Here is a 16187-nt window from a genome sequence, read left to right on the forward strand (position 1 = left end):
GAAAAGAATTTTTCCAATGGTCTCATGTGACTGACACCACCTATTTTTGGACGCTAAAGCCAAAGTAGAAGAGGGTCTTTGTTTTATTTCACAAAAACCTGCCGTTTTATATTTCTGTTTTTGAAAAATTGCAATTTAAAAGAAAAGAGGTTTTTTCCAGCTGGAAAAGCACTGCCTCTAGAGAAAAAGCTTGTTAAAAGCAGGTATAAAACTATGATCATTGATAGCTTCAGCAGTGAGAATGTAGGAGGGAGTAACTTCATAGACACCCGGGAAAAAATTTTCCCTGTTCTTTAAAATTCTTATAAACTAATCAGTTTTACATGGTGGTACATGAGCAGGTCCCCTTGGACGAGGAAACCTCAGAAATAGCAGGGAAAAATCTCAGTATTGTCATACTCATATATGTTATTATCTTAAACACACTCATGCACCGATTTTCCAGAAAATCAAATTTTTCCCAAAGGCATAAGATTTTCAAAATAAAATATTATTCTTTTTCCGAGTATGGTAATGAAAAATACATCTCGATAATGCGAATTTAACTAATTACTACTGGTTAATTTAAAATAGAGTAACTATAGGGAGATTGTGCTATGCTGCTCCACTGATCAAAAAACATGTGTTTCTGTATGCTGCGTGGAAACTCTTAACACGGCCACCTACTTGAAATCTGAAAATTTCAAAACTTAAGGGACACCCTACAACACTTCTTGGTGTCTCGGTAGATTTGGCCTTGGGCTTGAGGTAATTGCGAAAATGCTGCTAACTTTGAGACTTACATAATTCTTCTAAATACCCTGAAAGGCATGTTCTTGAACAAAAATTTCGAGTAAATTCAAGTAAATGTCTTTTACTTTTCAGAATTTAACTATTTTTAAGAACAGGAAAGGGCTCAAATTATTTTCAAATACCCTTAAAAACCATTAACTCACCTTTTTTAAATCTTCTTTGGCTATTTTTCAGGTGAAATATTCCAAAAATTATCCAGGAAAAAAAATAAAAATGCTGCATGATGTAATATTCAAAACACTGAAATCAAGTTACATGCCATCAGCAGCAATAGTGTTCCTTTAAGCTTTTCAAATTCCCCCAAGTCAAAAAATACAGATTTCATTTCTAGCATCCTGATTCTCATAAAATCTTAAAACTGAGTTAGATCAGAACTTTAATTAATGAGCAGTTTTAAGAGAGAATGAGATTAATAAAAAGCGAAGGCAAGGAGATGGAATCGATGGAGTTTGTACTTACTTGCCTGCAATGGGGCTTGAATTGAAAGTTGATAGGTACATCAAGGGATCCTTATTTAGTTGAATTCAAAAGCAAGCGGCACTGTGGAAACAGTTTCCATCCAAAGAATCACAACGTACATGTAAGTAACTCTGAAACAGGAACCACAACCATGGTCAGAAATAATGCAAAGGCCCTGGAAAAGGAAACGGACAGTGAGAGAGAAAAAAATAGGAAAAAAAGGAAGTGTACAAAATTTTTCAAACCGACGCGACGTCCAAATGCGATACTTCTGAGCCCTGTGCTGACGTGCTGAGGAAAAATGCCGTGTGAGCCTTCAGACGTTGCCAAGTTTCCTCCGATAAAAACCGAATTTACTGGGAAAATTGCGAATATTATTTTCCAAAATTTTCAGACAATTTTGTACACATTTAATCTTAAATATCTAAAAATTTCAAGGAAAAATTTGCATGAATGTGGAAATACATGTTTTATCGAGGGCAATTTGGCAACTCTCGAAGGTTCATACGGCGTTCTTCTTTAGCACGGCAGTGTACTGACGTGCTAGGAAAAAACGCTGTATGAGCATTCGGGAGTTGCCAAATTTTCTTCGATAAAGTGCTTAATTTTGCAGGCAGTTATGCAAAATTTCCTGTGAAATTTTCGGATGTTTTGGATAAAATTGTGAGCCAAATTTTTGGAAAAATTGGAGTACACAAAAGTATTCAGAATTTCCCCAGAGAATTAATTTATTAGTCAATTACGGAAAATATGGCAACGTCTGAACGATCATATGGCGTCTTTCCTTAGCACTGCAGTGTATTCGATGTCACATAGTGATTTGATACGCGTGTTCTTAAAGCACATACTCGTAGCGAATAGTGGTATGGCGTGCTTTGCGACGTATCGCCTGACAGGATGTCATTGACAGGGTGTTTGCAACGAACACCTTAATAATCATTCTTTACCATAGCTTCAAATGGGGAAATGTCGATAACACAGCAAAACAAATTTCCGGTTTTAGTTTGTCCTTCGAAATAAACTAATTTTTTTCGATTCCTAGGTGCTAAAGAAGTCCGAAAATGCCCATATTAACTTCAGGGAAATTGGCTGGTGCTCAGGGCGCCGCCATTTTGAATTTTTCAAAATTGAGAAAACCCACGATTAGATTTTTGCAAATATCTCATCAACGGTTCATTTCACGAAAAAAACAAAAGAATCCAGCAGAAAGAGCATACAATTTCCTACCAAAATCACCCTCATTTGCTTTTTCTAGCTTAATTTTTTGGTCGCAAAATTAACGTTTTCTTCAAAAATTAGCTAAAAGGAGGCGCATTCTTGCTGATTTTAGGAGAAACTTTGCTTCATATTTTCAGCCACGATTATCTGAGGAAAAACTGTTATGCTCATTGAAAAGAACGTAAAATTTACTTCTAGAAAACACATGTCAATATGTTCCTAAACTTGATTTAGGTAATCCTGTGAAACACCAGTTTATTAGATCCGCCCTTTAATTGTGATTTTGTCGACCATCTCCTTTAACGTTAAGGAAAATAAGAAAAAAACCTAAAAACGTGGCCCAAACTAAGTGACAACGTGGTAAAATAGTGCTGGGCCCACGCTGTTTGGGAGGGGGGGGGGGCAAAGATAGAAAGTTCAAAAATTTTCAATCAGAGCCAAAAATGTTGAGTTCTAATGAGAATCAGTACAAAACTGATGAGGCAGAGTGTTCAGCTTAGGCAGTTTGCATTGGAATATTAAGTTGAGGTCACATCGAGAGTTCTATAATTTTGGGTCTTTTTATACCTCATTAGTAAATCACACTGGCAACATTTACTTTTTGATCTCCATAAAACTGCGTAATAATGAAGTAATCATTATGATTGGCTATCGAAAAACTACAGGAATAAACCTAACAGCATGAATTTTTCCAGCCCATCAGCACCACAGGGCAGCCAACCACCGACCAGCGAAAGTGGTGACGACACCGGTGACCCCCAAACCGACCAACCCGACAAATAAGCGTTTCTTTTCAAGTTTGCAGCCCTGAATTGGGAGTGGGGGAAAAACTATGCATGACCGCTGTACCGATGCCGATCGGCATCACCAAACACATCAGAAAATCATCTACCTACACCTGATTTTAGAAAAAAGAAAACACCGAATTTTGCCATATGGAATCAGCGTACAATAAAAGGTTGTGGACATTTTCGGACTTCTTTAGCACCTAGGAATCGAAAAAAATTGGTTTGGTTCGAGGGACAGAACGCATGTTGAGCGCGGTGTAATCGATCATTCACGCCTCGCGACAGTTATAGGCTTCCCTACGCCCTGAAAATCATTTTTCAACCTCGGGAATAGAACCTTGAAATGTTGGCATTATTTGCGTTGGTACCTTTTACACCCTTTACGAGAGTAAACTGTCAAATTTTTCAAAAAAACATTGTGTATTTTTACTTCTGGGAGAACATTTTTTAGAGGTAGCGTTTTTTACATTTCGAAGACTTATTAAGAAAGAATGGTCCACAACGTAAGTTTCTCCGTCACTGTTTTTAAGACCATTTCCATCTTGACGAAATCGACAGTGGCTACCATACCGCCTCGTATGCACGCATCACGGAAACTCGAGTGAACTTCTGATTGACTTTACCAGTTTCCTCAAAGATTAAAGATTTTGCCACCTTTCTTGGAATGTTTTTCAAACTTTCTTTTTAAAAAAAATTAAGAGGAAAAAGTACTTAAATAACTAAATAAGTATGAAAAAACTGGGAACGGCCATGAGGAGAAAGGGCCGGATTGGCAAACGGCAACGGTCTTCGAATTTACAGTGTCTACCCCTACTTTAATTTGATTTAAAAAAAAAAAAAAAAAAAAAAAAAAAAAAAAAAGATAAATCCTGTTATTTGACAAATTTTTTATAACCTTACAAAATTTCTTGAAGCCTGAAAGTCACCACACATGAGTAGATTGCAGCCCTGCTAATATATACCTCTTTGGCTATATCTCATGCACGAGGAGTTTGACTGAATGTAGAAATGGAGTCTCTTTGAGGCGTAAGGCTGCTGTCTCCATTCTCCATTACTTAAACCTCTAACTATGTGAGCTTGGAAGTTGACTTTAGAGAGAGGAGTTTGAAATTCAACATCCCCACTTGACGTAAATTCAATTCCGAGCTTTCTCGTATTTAATGAAATACTAGAACAATGGAGCCTTTGCCAAGAACTAGACACAATCGCAAGATACAATGCACTCACCCCAAATGGCAATACGTACAAAAACTAATAATACGATGCCAGTTACAAATAATGACGCACTTACAATGAACAAAAACTAGTTCAATAGCTACCCTCAATTATGATGCTGATCGTTGAATGCAATGGCATTTGATGATTGTCGCACTATTGATTTCCGAGCTGAACGAGACCTGAAGGCTGACTGCGCGTAAGGAAGCATCGCGTCTGGATGTTTGGTCGCACTGAGATGAATTGCTCAACACGACGTTCGTGATGGTAGGGCGAAAAATACCCATGAAAATGGGATGGTCATAAAAAGTGAGCCCTCATGTACTTAACGAGGCTTAGCGGTGGGGGGGGGGGGGGGGAGAGGTTGTCCCTCTCTCAAGGGGCCCCCGGTTGCGCATAAAATCCGTCAAGGTTAAAGAAAAAGGTTTATGAGTTTTGGCTGGTACCTATGACGATATACACTCAACGAACGGCATTTCATTTGTGTCTCATATTGTACGGCGAAAAAACTTATTTTTAATGACTTATGAGCCCTGGCGTCCGTTGTTGATACGGCCATCGCATGTCTCATTGGTTATTGAACTTCCGTCTTTTTCACATGAAAAATTATTCAGCTAATTTTAATTGCCAAAACTCCATTAGCTGCGCATGACGACGACCGAAACCGGGACTTCCAACTTTTGCGCCTGTCTCAATTCCCTCCATTCGTTCGATCTTCTTCTGGAGAGCGATGACCTGTCTCCTATGGACCAAATCGTCTCTCTACTGACGTAAAGCGTACCCATCTTTATTTCTATGAGTCGCGGAAAGCACAGAGTTATACGCAGCACAGGACTCGCGCGGAAATTGAGACCTCTTTTATTGGGCCCATATCGATGACACTCGGAACAACGCAGAAACGGACGGTACAAAACTTTTGAAAATACATATAATTATGTACTAAGCATAGCCGCAAAATTAGTGAATTTTTTCGTTTAAAAACAATTTTTTTTTTTTTTTGCTTTTTTCTTCTAAATTCTACAAATCTAATCGAAAAGATTATCTCGCCGTTATTCTTAAATGGTTCTCGATTTATTCTGCCGTTCATTCATTCCTACGATGCATACTAAATTCATCAAGTCCATCGCGCCTTCATTTTTTGCGTATGCAACACTGTCAGGAAAATTGTATGGTGCTCAGGGCGCCGCCATATTTTGAATTTTCCAAAATTGAGAAAACCCACGATTACATTTTTGCGAGTATCTCCTCGACGGTTTATCCCACGGGGGGAAAAAAGTCAGCAAAAAGTACATAAAATTTCCTACCGAAATAACCCTCCCTTGTTTTTTCTAGCTTAATATATTGGTCGTTTTCTTTAAAAATTAGCTAAAAAGGCACATTTTTGCTGATTTTAGGAAAAAAATTGCTTCATATCTCCAGCCACGATTATCTGAGAAAAAAAACTGTTATGCTCACTGAAAACGGAGGGAGTGGAGTGTTCAGCGCAGGCAGTTTGCATTGGAATATAATGTTGAGTTCACATCGAGAGATCTATAATTTGGGGTCTTTTTACATATATCTCATCAGTACTTAGATCACACTCGTCAGTGAGATCAAAAAGCAAAAAAGTTCAACAATTTTCAATCAGAGATTGTGTCAAAAATGTTGCTCTCTAATGAGTATCAGTAAAAAACTGAGGGGGGAGTGTTCAGCTCAGGCAGTTTGCATTGGAATATTAAGTTGAGTTCACGTCGAGAGACCTATAATTTTGGGTCTTTTTATACCTCATTAGTAGATCACACCCGTCAGTGAATCCAACTGAAAATTTCGCAAAATCCAAGACGGCATCAAAGCACAAGTTCAACGTACTTACAAGTTTTGTACTGCAAGACGGCAAGTTTCGTGCTAATACTCATTAGAGCTCAAAATTTTTGACACAATCTTTGATTGAAAATTGTTGAACTTTTTTGCTTTTTGATCTCACTGACGAGTGTGATCTACTGATGAGGTATAAAAAGACCCCAAATTATAGATCTCTCGACGTGAACTCAGCTGAATATTCCAATGCAAACTGCCTGCGCTGAACACTGAACCCCCTCAGTTTTGTACTGATTCTCATTAGAGCTCACAATTTTTTACTCTGAAAATTTTTGAACTTTTTGGCTTTGAACCTTGTTACGCACAGTTTCAGCCACGTTCTTAGGTTTTTTCCTCTCTTTCTCTTGATTGTACCTAAGGAAGATGGTCGACAAAATCACAATTTAAGGGCGGAGCTAATAAACTGCTGTTTCACAGGATTAAATCGAGTTTGGGAACTACTGACCAATGTTTTCCAGCAGTAAATTTTGCGCTCTTTTCAATGAGCATAACAGTAGGTTTTTTTTTTTTTTTTTTTTTTTTTTTTTTTCCAGATAATTGTGGCTGGAGATATGAAGCAAAGTTTTTCCTAAAGCCTTTTTAGCTAATTTTTGAAGAAAACGTTAATTTTACGACCAAAATATTAAGCTAGAAAAAACAAGGGAGGATGATTTTGGTAGGAAATGTTATGTTCTTTTAGCTGTTTTTTTTTTTTTTTTTTTTTTTTTTTTTTTTCGTTGGATTAAACGTTCAGGAAATATTGGCAAAAATGTAATTGTGGGTTTTCTCAATTTTGAAAAATTCAAAATGGCGGCGCCCAGAGTACCAGACAATTTTCCTGAGGTTAAAATGAGCATTCTCGGAATTCTTTGGCACCTAGGAATCGAAAAAAATTAGTTTATTTCGCAGGACAGAAACCATGTTAAGCCGTAAGCGGTGTCATGAGCTTGTCAAAAATAAAAGTTCAAGTCTCAACTTCTAATTTCCAATTTCTATTTTGTGTATTAATGTTAAAACAATATAGACCTTTACATAATGGGTGTGAGCAATTATTAGGACGAATATTTTCATTGATTTGTTACAACAAGAATAATCATTGATGGTGACAGTATTCGACTAATGAGTTATACTTATAGTGGTGATGTGAACTAATGAATTAGTGCTGGATCAAGTTTTCTCAGTCTTTTCTTCTAGTTTGCAGCCTCAAAGTTGTAGTGTTTTATTGACTAAAATAAAACAAGATAATTCTAGTTTTTGGCTTATTGTTGGTACTTACTTACTTTTTTTTTTGGGGGGGGGGGGGGGGGGGAATCACCTTGGTGTAGCTGTTGCATCTGTATCAGTGCAAAGTACACAATGATATTTAATCTCAAAGAAGTGGTTGAAAGCACCATCATCAATCACAGCAAATTTCAAGATTGATGTCAGAACATTTCAGTTCACATCAGACTGAGGTTTATCACAGTTCTGCGATCCGTCAGACAGATGCTAATTTGTCAAAAGTGATATGTTAAGCTTCCTTCCCAAGTTAGGCAGTAAATAACAGAACATGCGGCAACTCTGATCTGAGGGATCAGTCCTCAAGATAATGATAGAGATTAAACTACTCATAAGTGACAACACACTGACCTCATCAGAAGGTTATTTCTATTTCAATGTACGCACATCAGGTCGTTCACTTTTATCAGGGATGCAAAACGGCAGGAAACTATGCATGGCTTTCTGTCTTGTACTAGACTAGTTACCTGTACCTAATGTTGGTTTCACAATAACTGGAATAGTTTTATTGCCGTAACGGACAACACATTTTTCGGTCTTATTTTTAGTAGAAATGATAATCACTCGAATTTTTTCGCATTAATCATCAAAAGGTTACGTAACATGACACTTTCTAATGATTTATTGCTCTACTTCTCAATTAATATTATGTAAATTCCGAAAATGTGCTGTCTGTTACGCGATAAAAAGTCAGCGTAACAGACAGCACACTTTCGGTCATTTACTTATATATATTAGAAGTGAAAAGTAGAGCGATAAATCTTTGAAACGCCTTATAAAACGTAACCCTGTCCAGATTAATGCGAAAAAATTCGAGTGATCATCATTACTACTAAGAATATGATTGAAAAATGTATTGTCTGTCAAGGCAACAAAACCATTCCGGTTATCAAACGAGCAAAACCACGGGCAAACGGGCATTCCGGTTCCGGGCACAAGTAGGTATCTATTGATACATACTAGAACTTGCACATAGATAGGTTGGCAGTTGTATACTTTCTGTTTGCAAGCAGATAATCTGCAGTTATCCATGGGTGATGAAGAATTAACTGAGGGCCAACACCGCTATTGTGGACAGATATTTGCACTAAAGCAGTCTGCAGTCTATCTACTGCGCATGACAGCTAAATGTGACAACTACCACTTACCTACTGAGAGTTCCGACATCTTTCGCAAGTTTTGATATGTACCAAAGTGTGGGTCCACAAATGCTAATTTGTTCATCTTGATGATATTTAGTGATAGGATACAAGACAATGAATGATTGGAGAATCAAACAGGAATGGGTAATGAAAGTGACACAAGGTAGATACGTTAGTAGAGCTCAAATAGAGCACCATCGGACTTAAGAGATGTGAGGAGTGACTAATTCATCAGAAACAATTGATGGTATAGTCTTTTCTTTGTCGATTAGGCCTAGAAACCGCTAATCGCAACCAGAAAACTCAAAGACAATGCTGACCAATGCAGCATGCTACAATGCGTTCATCCTAGTCAAGTAAAGCTTGACATTTGGATAAAACAGCCTTGTATCACAACTATTGCTTTAAATTAGGGCCACACAAAAGAATCAGTGAAAAAAAAGACTTACTGCATAACTCAAAGCACTTGGTTCCAACCGTATTTTGCAACCATGCTAAACTGTAGCATAGGTAAATCAGGTATTTTCCTGGGAGTATGAATCTTGCCTTGTGTTTCTTGGATGCAACCTATCCATAATACCGTTGAATTGGTGGTATCGTTTGAATCATTGCGCTTCAGTATAAAGAGGTACTGTTAGAAAGAAATAACTTTCAACTTAGGCACTTACTTGCACCTGATTCCCCGTAGAGGCTGCACTACAGCTCCAGTGACAATCAGTAAGTAGCGTAAATAAAATGTGATTAGAATTTAAAATGCATACAGATTCAATCTATACTAATGAAAATTGAGAGTTTCTTGAACGTTGCAGGTGAGGAACCGATTTGGATTCAGCCGCACACAAGATAACGAAGAGAACGAACATAACAATTGACTTTAAATTTTACGTTCATGTCGGACAACTTTGAGGTTAGCGAGAGTATAAACTGGCGGGAAGGTACTGAGATGTTATTGGTTCATGCTCTTGGCGGGCGCGCCAAACAGTAGAAGAAGATTCAATTTATGGCGCGAGTTTTCGAATTTGCGGACTTGAAATATTTGAGCGACAAATTAGACCAGCGTTTTAACTGTTTATTTTGAAGCTAAATCTTGACGAGTGAACGTTATATGGGAAAAAATCTCTTTAAAGACGTGAAGTACGTCTTAACCTGCGCTTTTATTTAATACTTTGTTATTCTATAATTAATTTTTATCATTTATTCTTTAAATGCAACTAATAACATATTGAGAACCTGACTTTTTATCTAATTGAAGTGAAGATTTGAAATTTAAAGGACATTCATATGAGGGAGGGAGCTGAATTTTAGTCTCCCTGAAATTTTCAAGGGGCTCCTTGAAGGGGAGGGGCGACGGACTCCAAATTTGCTTTTTTAAATTAGAAACCCCTCCCCCTTCGTTGTTCTTCGTTCGGAAGAACATACATGGGAGACAATTTCCCGGGCACCTGAATCCATTAGGTAATTTTAATAGTTTTCAAATTGGCGGCCGGCTTAAATAAAAATGGCTGAAAATTGACACGGCGGTTACTTGTCGACGGATTTACCTGAAACTCGGTATTTATGGGTAATCTAGCGAGAAGAACGAATTTGACGATGATTTTTAAAAAGAAAAATCAACGTTTTCCAAACGGACAGTGGTTTAAGTCCAAAATGGCCAAAAATGTATTTTGCTTATTTTTAAATTCCAACGTCAAGCTCATTTCTCTCGTGCCAAAATAACTCCAGTTACTGAGTTCCAGGCAAACCCATCGGCAAAAAACCGAGGTGCCAATTTTCGACCAATTCCAACCGGCCGGTTAAAATTTCATTTTAACCGGCCGCTATTTTAAAACGGCAGGAGATATTAACCTCAGGTTTACGCGAAAAATTGAATTTTTTTTAAGTTCTTTCAACAAATTGGGGGGTCAATAATTTGGAAAAAAGTTTGGTACGTTGCCCTCAAAAAGTATTAGAAGGTCATCGATTGGCTATTTTTCCTAGAAACGCCTTCAAGTTCAAAAATTTTACATCAATTAGGTAGAGGGGAGGGAAGAATTTGCTAAGACCCTGTATATTCTACGCATTCTTTTTGAGCCCAAACATGCCAGTTGACCCTCTCTCTGCTGTTTGGACTCGTGCAACTTGGCAACCTCAAACTCGCATACCTCGATTCGAAATACCTACTTCAGCCAAAAACGGACCGTGGCCACTTCTCACATATGAAAGCGCAAAAATATGTTCGTCGATTATGAGGTTTCAAAGTCTTCGCTACTCTTTAATTTTCTTAAAATTAGCAAAATTATGATGACTGTTAATGTTTGAGGTGTATATATATAACGTTTGATCCTTGACACAGTAAAGAAAAATCATGAGGAGTTCAAAGAGTAATTCTATTCAGAAGATGCTGAATACTGTTACCTAATGAAATCTAGCCATCGATAAAATCATTTCATGATGATTGTCCCATTCGAAGAAAAAGTCTAAATCGTACATCCCTGCGTCAAAAGCATCATCGATTGCAAATCCACTTTTTTCGTGACTATTATTGAAAGAGAAAGCAAGTAATAGGAAAGAAACAATAAAAAAAAATGAACATCGTTGTTTTTTAAAAGCGATCGAACATAGTCCAGTCAATCTGGCCCAAAAAAGGGGTCTACTTTGCGAAAATCTGAGGAGAAAAAAGTAAGACGGATTCCTATGTAATTTGGGTCGCTGAATCCGAATCTGATGTTTGCCAACAAAAATTTTGACCGGAAATGGCCGCCATCTTGAAAAAATGGCGGAAAATCACGTTTTTTCCCCAAAATCCCCCAAAATCTCACTTATTTTGGGGTTTTCGACAAAATAAGTTATCTTCACTTTTAAAGTACGTAAAATTTCCTATCAAACGGCTTTTAGATTTTTGAAATCGAACAATTAGGGTAAAAGTTATGGGCGATCGCGTTAGGGGTGGTTTTAGGGGTTGATGAATTTTTCACCAAAATTGCTGCGTAAAAACGCTGTAACGCCGTTGGAAGTGAAACAAAAATTCCGAAAATGGTTTGCATATGTCCCCCTGGGTACCAGTGACTCTCCGCCATGAAGAAATCCCCCACCCCCGCCCCTCCCCCCGCGCCCCTCATTCAATGTGCACTTTTTTCAATTAAATCACACCAATTACAGATGCCGAAAATGTATGCAAAACCCTCATGGATCACTTGGTTTTCCAACTCCCATCACCCCCCTTAATCCCGTTATGACCCCCCTCACCTACCCCTCCCCCGTCAACCCCCTCCCCGCCCCTCCATCCCTCCACCCCAAACCCTTATTAGCCATGTAAGAGCCACCGAACCGATTCTGAAAGCAAGATTTTTTTTTTTTTATTTTTTTTTTTTTTACAGGCGGCGAAAATCTTTTAAAGACTTCATCTTAGGCAGCTAGGAACTCAAGATGGATGTGTGGGATTTCCACCCACTAAAAACCCCTCCGCTTTGAGTGAGCAAATTGAAAAAAAAGAGCACCGAATGAATGTTGTCTTGAATAGCTGTTTCTCTGTAACATTTTCCATAAATCCGCTCCAACCCGGTAAATTCGGTATTATACTGACTGCTGAAATTACAGAGTGAGAAATCGCGTTGCCTTTTTTTTGGCACTTCGGTTTGCTCTCAACTTTTTTGTTATTTAGAATGATAGTATGAAGTAGGAGCTTCAGAGAATTTGGAATGTCTGATTCTGCGTTCTTAAAAAAATCATGAGATGCAGGATAGTTGTCTGTGTCGTAACCCTTCGTTCTGATATCCTCGAGAATCATTTTTGCAGCAGTTTCCACGATACGTAGCCTTTCAGCGTTTTTATTGCTTAAAACCTGATTTTACCAAGCTTCGTTGAGAATCTTATCACCAAAAACGGGAAAAGATATCACTCATTGGTTTGATTTGGTTATTTTTTTAAGAACGGGGAATCAGACATTCCTGAGTCTCTGAAGCTCCTACTTGATACTATTATTCTAAATAACAAAAAAGTTAAGAGTAAACCGAAGTTCCAAAAAAAAGTCAACGCGATTTCTCACTCTGCAATTTCAGCAGTCAGACCTCGGTCATATAATTCGCCCATCCAAATCGGAGTTTCATTGTATGTGTGCTAAAAATTCAGATCGAAAAAACTGATTGGTGTATTGAATCTCTCGCCTACGTTGCACCGTACCATGAAATTTTGAAATTTGAAACCGCTGCTATTCTGCATGGACCTGTAAAAATCAATTTCGACGCTTTCTTTCAGTTCATATTCGATAATGCGGATTTAAATTGTCAAGACGCTTGATGGAATGAACACCTTCCATGCTATGGGCGGCGTAAGGTGTATCACACCACAATCATCAGTTTACCCTGATTAAGTAATACCTCGTAATTTATCTCAAAATCCGCCGGTAAAATAGCTCGGGCCTCTGGAGTAACACCCGTTGAAATTTTTGAAAAGAAACGCTACGATGGAATGAAAGACGTCAAAATTCTTGATTTGCAGACTGTTAATAAATTGCCTGATCGTTATGAGATCTTAACGCTGGATTTTTTGTGGATTTATGGACATTTGATTAAAATACCGAATTTACCGAGTCTGAGCGGATTTATGGAAAATGTCATAGAGAAAAAGCTATCCCTGGTAAAAATTATCAATAGGAGCTGCGTTATTCAAAATACCTTAGGAATTCTTATAGCTGGATATAGAAGACGATAGAAAATTATTTAACTGGCTGTAGAGAGCGAAGAATTTCACACAGCCGGGCTACACGAAGCGATAAAAAATTATACAGCCGGGCTACACGAAGCGATAAAAAAATATAAAGCCGGGCTATGGTTCCTATCGCCAGGCTATACAGTATATAGCCTTGCTGTAGCTTTTTTGCCACGGTCTATAAAAGGCTATAAGAAATTGCATAGTCAGCCACAGAAGCTATAGGAAAACCGACAGCCGTCTGTAGGTCTATAGTATTTTGGAACACAGATCCTACTGCCAATTTTTACCAGGGATTCAAGACAACATTCATTCGGTGCTCTTTTTTTCAATTCGCTCACTCAAAGCGGAGGGGTTTTTAGTGGGTGGAAATCCCACACATCCATCTTGAGTTCCTAGCTGCCTAAGATGAAGTCTTTAAAAGATTTTCGCCGCCTGTGAAAAAAAAAAAAATAAAAAAAAAAAAAATCTTGCTTTCAGAATCGGTTCGGTGGCTCTTACATGGCTAATAAGGGTTTGGGGTGGAGGGATGGAGGGGCGGGGAGGGGGTTGACGGGGGAGGGGTAGGTGAGGGGGGTCATAACGGGATTAAGGGGGGTGATGGGAGTTGGAAAACCAAGTGATCCATGAGGGTTTTGCATACATTTTCGGCATCTGTAATTGGTGTGATTTAATTGAAAAAAGTGCACATTGAATGAGGGGCGCGGGGGGAGGGGCGGGGGTGGGGGATTTCTTCATGGCGGAGAGTCACTGGTACCCAGGGGGACATATGCAAACCATTTTCGGAATTTTTGTTTCACTTCCAACGGCGTTACAGCGTTTTTACGCAGCAATTTTGGTGAAAAATTCATCAACCCCTAAAACCACCCCTAACGCGATCGCCCATAACTTTTACCCTAATTGTTCGATTTCAAAAATCTAAAAGCCGTTTGATAGGAAATTTTACGTACTTTAAAAGTGAAGATAACTTATTTTGTCGAAAACCCCAAAATAAGTGAGATTTTGGGGGATTTTGGGGAAAAAACGTGATTTTCCGCCATTTTTTCAAGATGGCGGCCATTTCCGGTCAAAATTTTTGTTGGCAAACATCAGATTCGGATTCAGCGACCCAAATTACATAGGAATCCGTCTTACTTTTTTCTCCTCAGATTTTCGCAAAATAAAATGCCAGATTGACTGGACTAACATTGTTCAAATGAAAAATGAGGAAAATCGGTATACGCAATTCTCCATTTTGCGAGCAACAAGGAAAAATTGTATAGGTTCGGCACATTGGAACAAACGTTTGTGTCATGGAGAAAATATGTGTGGAGCTTTAATACGTGATCCAAACCGTAGTTTGCGCCAACGTCCTTTTTTAGGTTGATGTTCTATTCCCCGCACTTTCAACGGAGGCATTTCTTGAATCAGATATGATTCGAGCTTTAATTTTTGAGTTGTACTGGACAAAAATGAGTAAATAGGTGAAAGCCGTTGCGACAAGCTGTAACAAAAGAGAGAGAAAAGAAATAGACAGAGTTCATCTTTTTCTTTTTGAAGTATATTCTTTCGTTTTGATGAGTGGACAATATTTCAATTTCTCAAACATCCAGAGCGACTGATTCAATCGGTTTCTATGTCCAATATTAACGGGGATACCGCTCATTAAAAAACATCATTCACGCTTCGCCACTCGTTCTATGTCCAATAATAACGGTATACCGCTCATTGAATTGCATGACGTCATCCAGCTCCATAATGCGTACCACCCATGGTCTCTTTCACCTTGGTCTCATCAATCGCGGTACACACATTGACACCGGTTGCTAAAACACAGATGAAATCAAGGTGGAAGAAATCACGGTGTGCATTATCGCCATGGATGATTTCATACGCCGTGTTTTCCGACAACATTCGACGTTGAAAGAGCCTGTCAAAATGGGGGTTTTCTGAGCTCCCCCCCCCCCCTTTTTTTTTCTTTTGATAAGCAGTGATTTTGTTTAAATCTGTTCCAAACGAAATCTTACTATAAGACAGCCCCTCGGCGGGCTTATTATTGAAATTAATAGATATAGCGATCGCCAAAAAAGACAGAGTATGGAGCGCTCCTATTGGTTGAAGTGATTGGTTCCTTTAGACTAAGGGAGAAAATGATGAACTAACTATAGGATCTCTCGTTGGGTTGCCATTAGTCAGTTAATTACCTATCTCCTTTGTCCATTGCACCGACCCGTTTCTACCAATACGCGATCCCTCCATACCCCTTTTATATTCTTTGTCTATACCTTTGTTTAACAATTTCAATGATCGGTCCGCAGTGAAAGTTATAGCTTGAGTTCATGGCTCAGTTTGGCAGCAGAGCATTGCAAAGTTTACATTTCTCACTATTTGAAGTTTTAAGAAAAAACGCAATTATGAAAGATTCTTTTCTTTTTTTCTGGGGCACAATGTCATCAAATGATGTTACTCAGGGATTGAAACTGTTGTCGACCCTACGATCTAGCGACCAGTTGTGATAGAACGTTGCTGGGTCCCCTGTCCCGGACAGTGGCGTGAATATAGGATCCGCAATGCGGGCGGGCCCACGGTTCTGAGGGGCCCAGTTACCAGCTGGAATTTTTAACGTTTTTTTGAAATGTAATTCATTCATTGAGCCGGAGAGGGGGGGCAGGAGGGTTAATGAGAGGCCAAGAAATATAGTCTGCGGGCGGGCCAACGCTTATTGTTAGTAAAATGTGCCACTAATCCCAGACCGTTTGAGCTAGCCTTTTTTTCTCGGTTATTTTAGGTCAGC

The 16187-nt window shown here is 38.6% G+C and overlaps 1 protein-coding gene across 3 annotated transcripts in view; it reads right to left on the reverse strand.

Moving 5' to 3' along the window:
* Nucleotides 1–11056, reverse strand: part of LOC109040090 (uncharacterized) — a 26872-nt gene extending 15816 nt beyond the window's left edge. The window contains exons 1-2 of one of the 3 annotated variants that reach the window (XM_019055888.2): nucleotides 9397–11056; nucleotides 1252–1382 (exon numbers count right to left, since the gene is read on the reverse strand). The gene's annotated coding sequence lies outside the window, so the exon portion shown is untranslated. Of the gene's footprint in view, nucleotides 1–1251; nucleotides 1383–4576; nucleotides 4814–9177 lie in introns of those variants that run through there. The other 2 variants (XM_019055889.2, XM_019055890.2) reach the window with 2 other exon arrangements.
* Nucleotides 11057–16187: the final 5131 nt, after the last annotated feature.

Source organism: Bemisia tabaci, chromosome 2, assembly GCF_918797505.1.
Source record: "Bemisia tabaci chromosome 2, PGI_BMITA_v3".
NCBI classification, from domain to species: Eukaryota; Metazoa; Arthropoda; class Insecta; order Hemiptera; family Aleyrodidae; genus Bemisia; species Bemisia tabaci.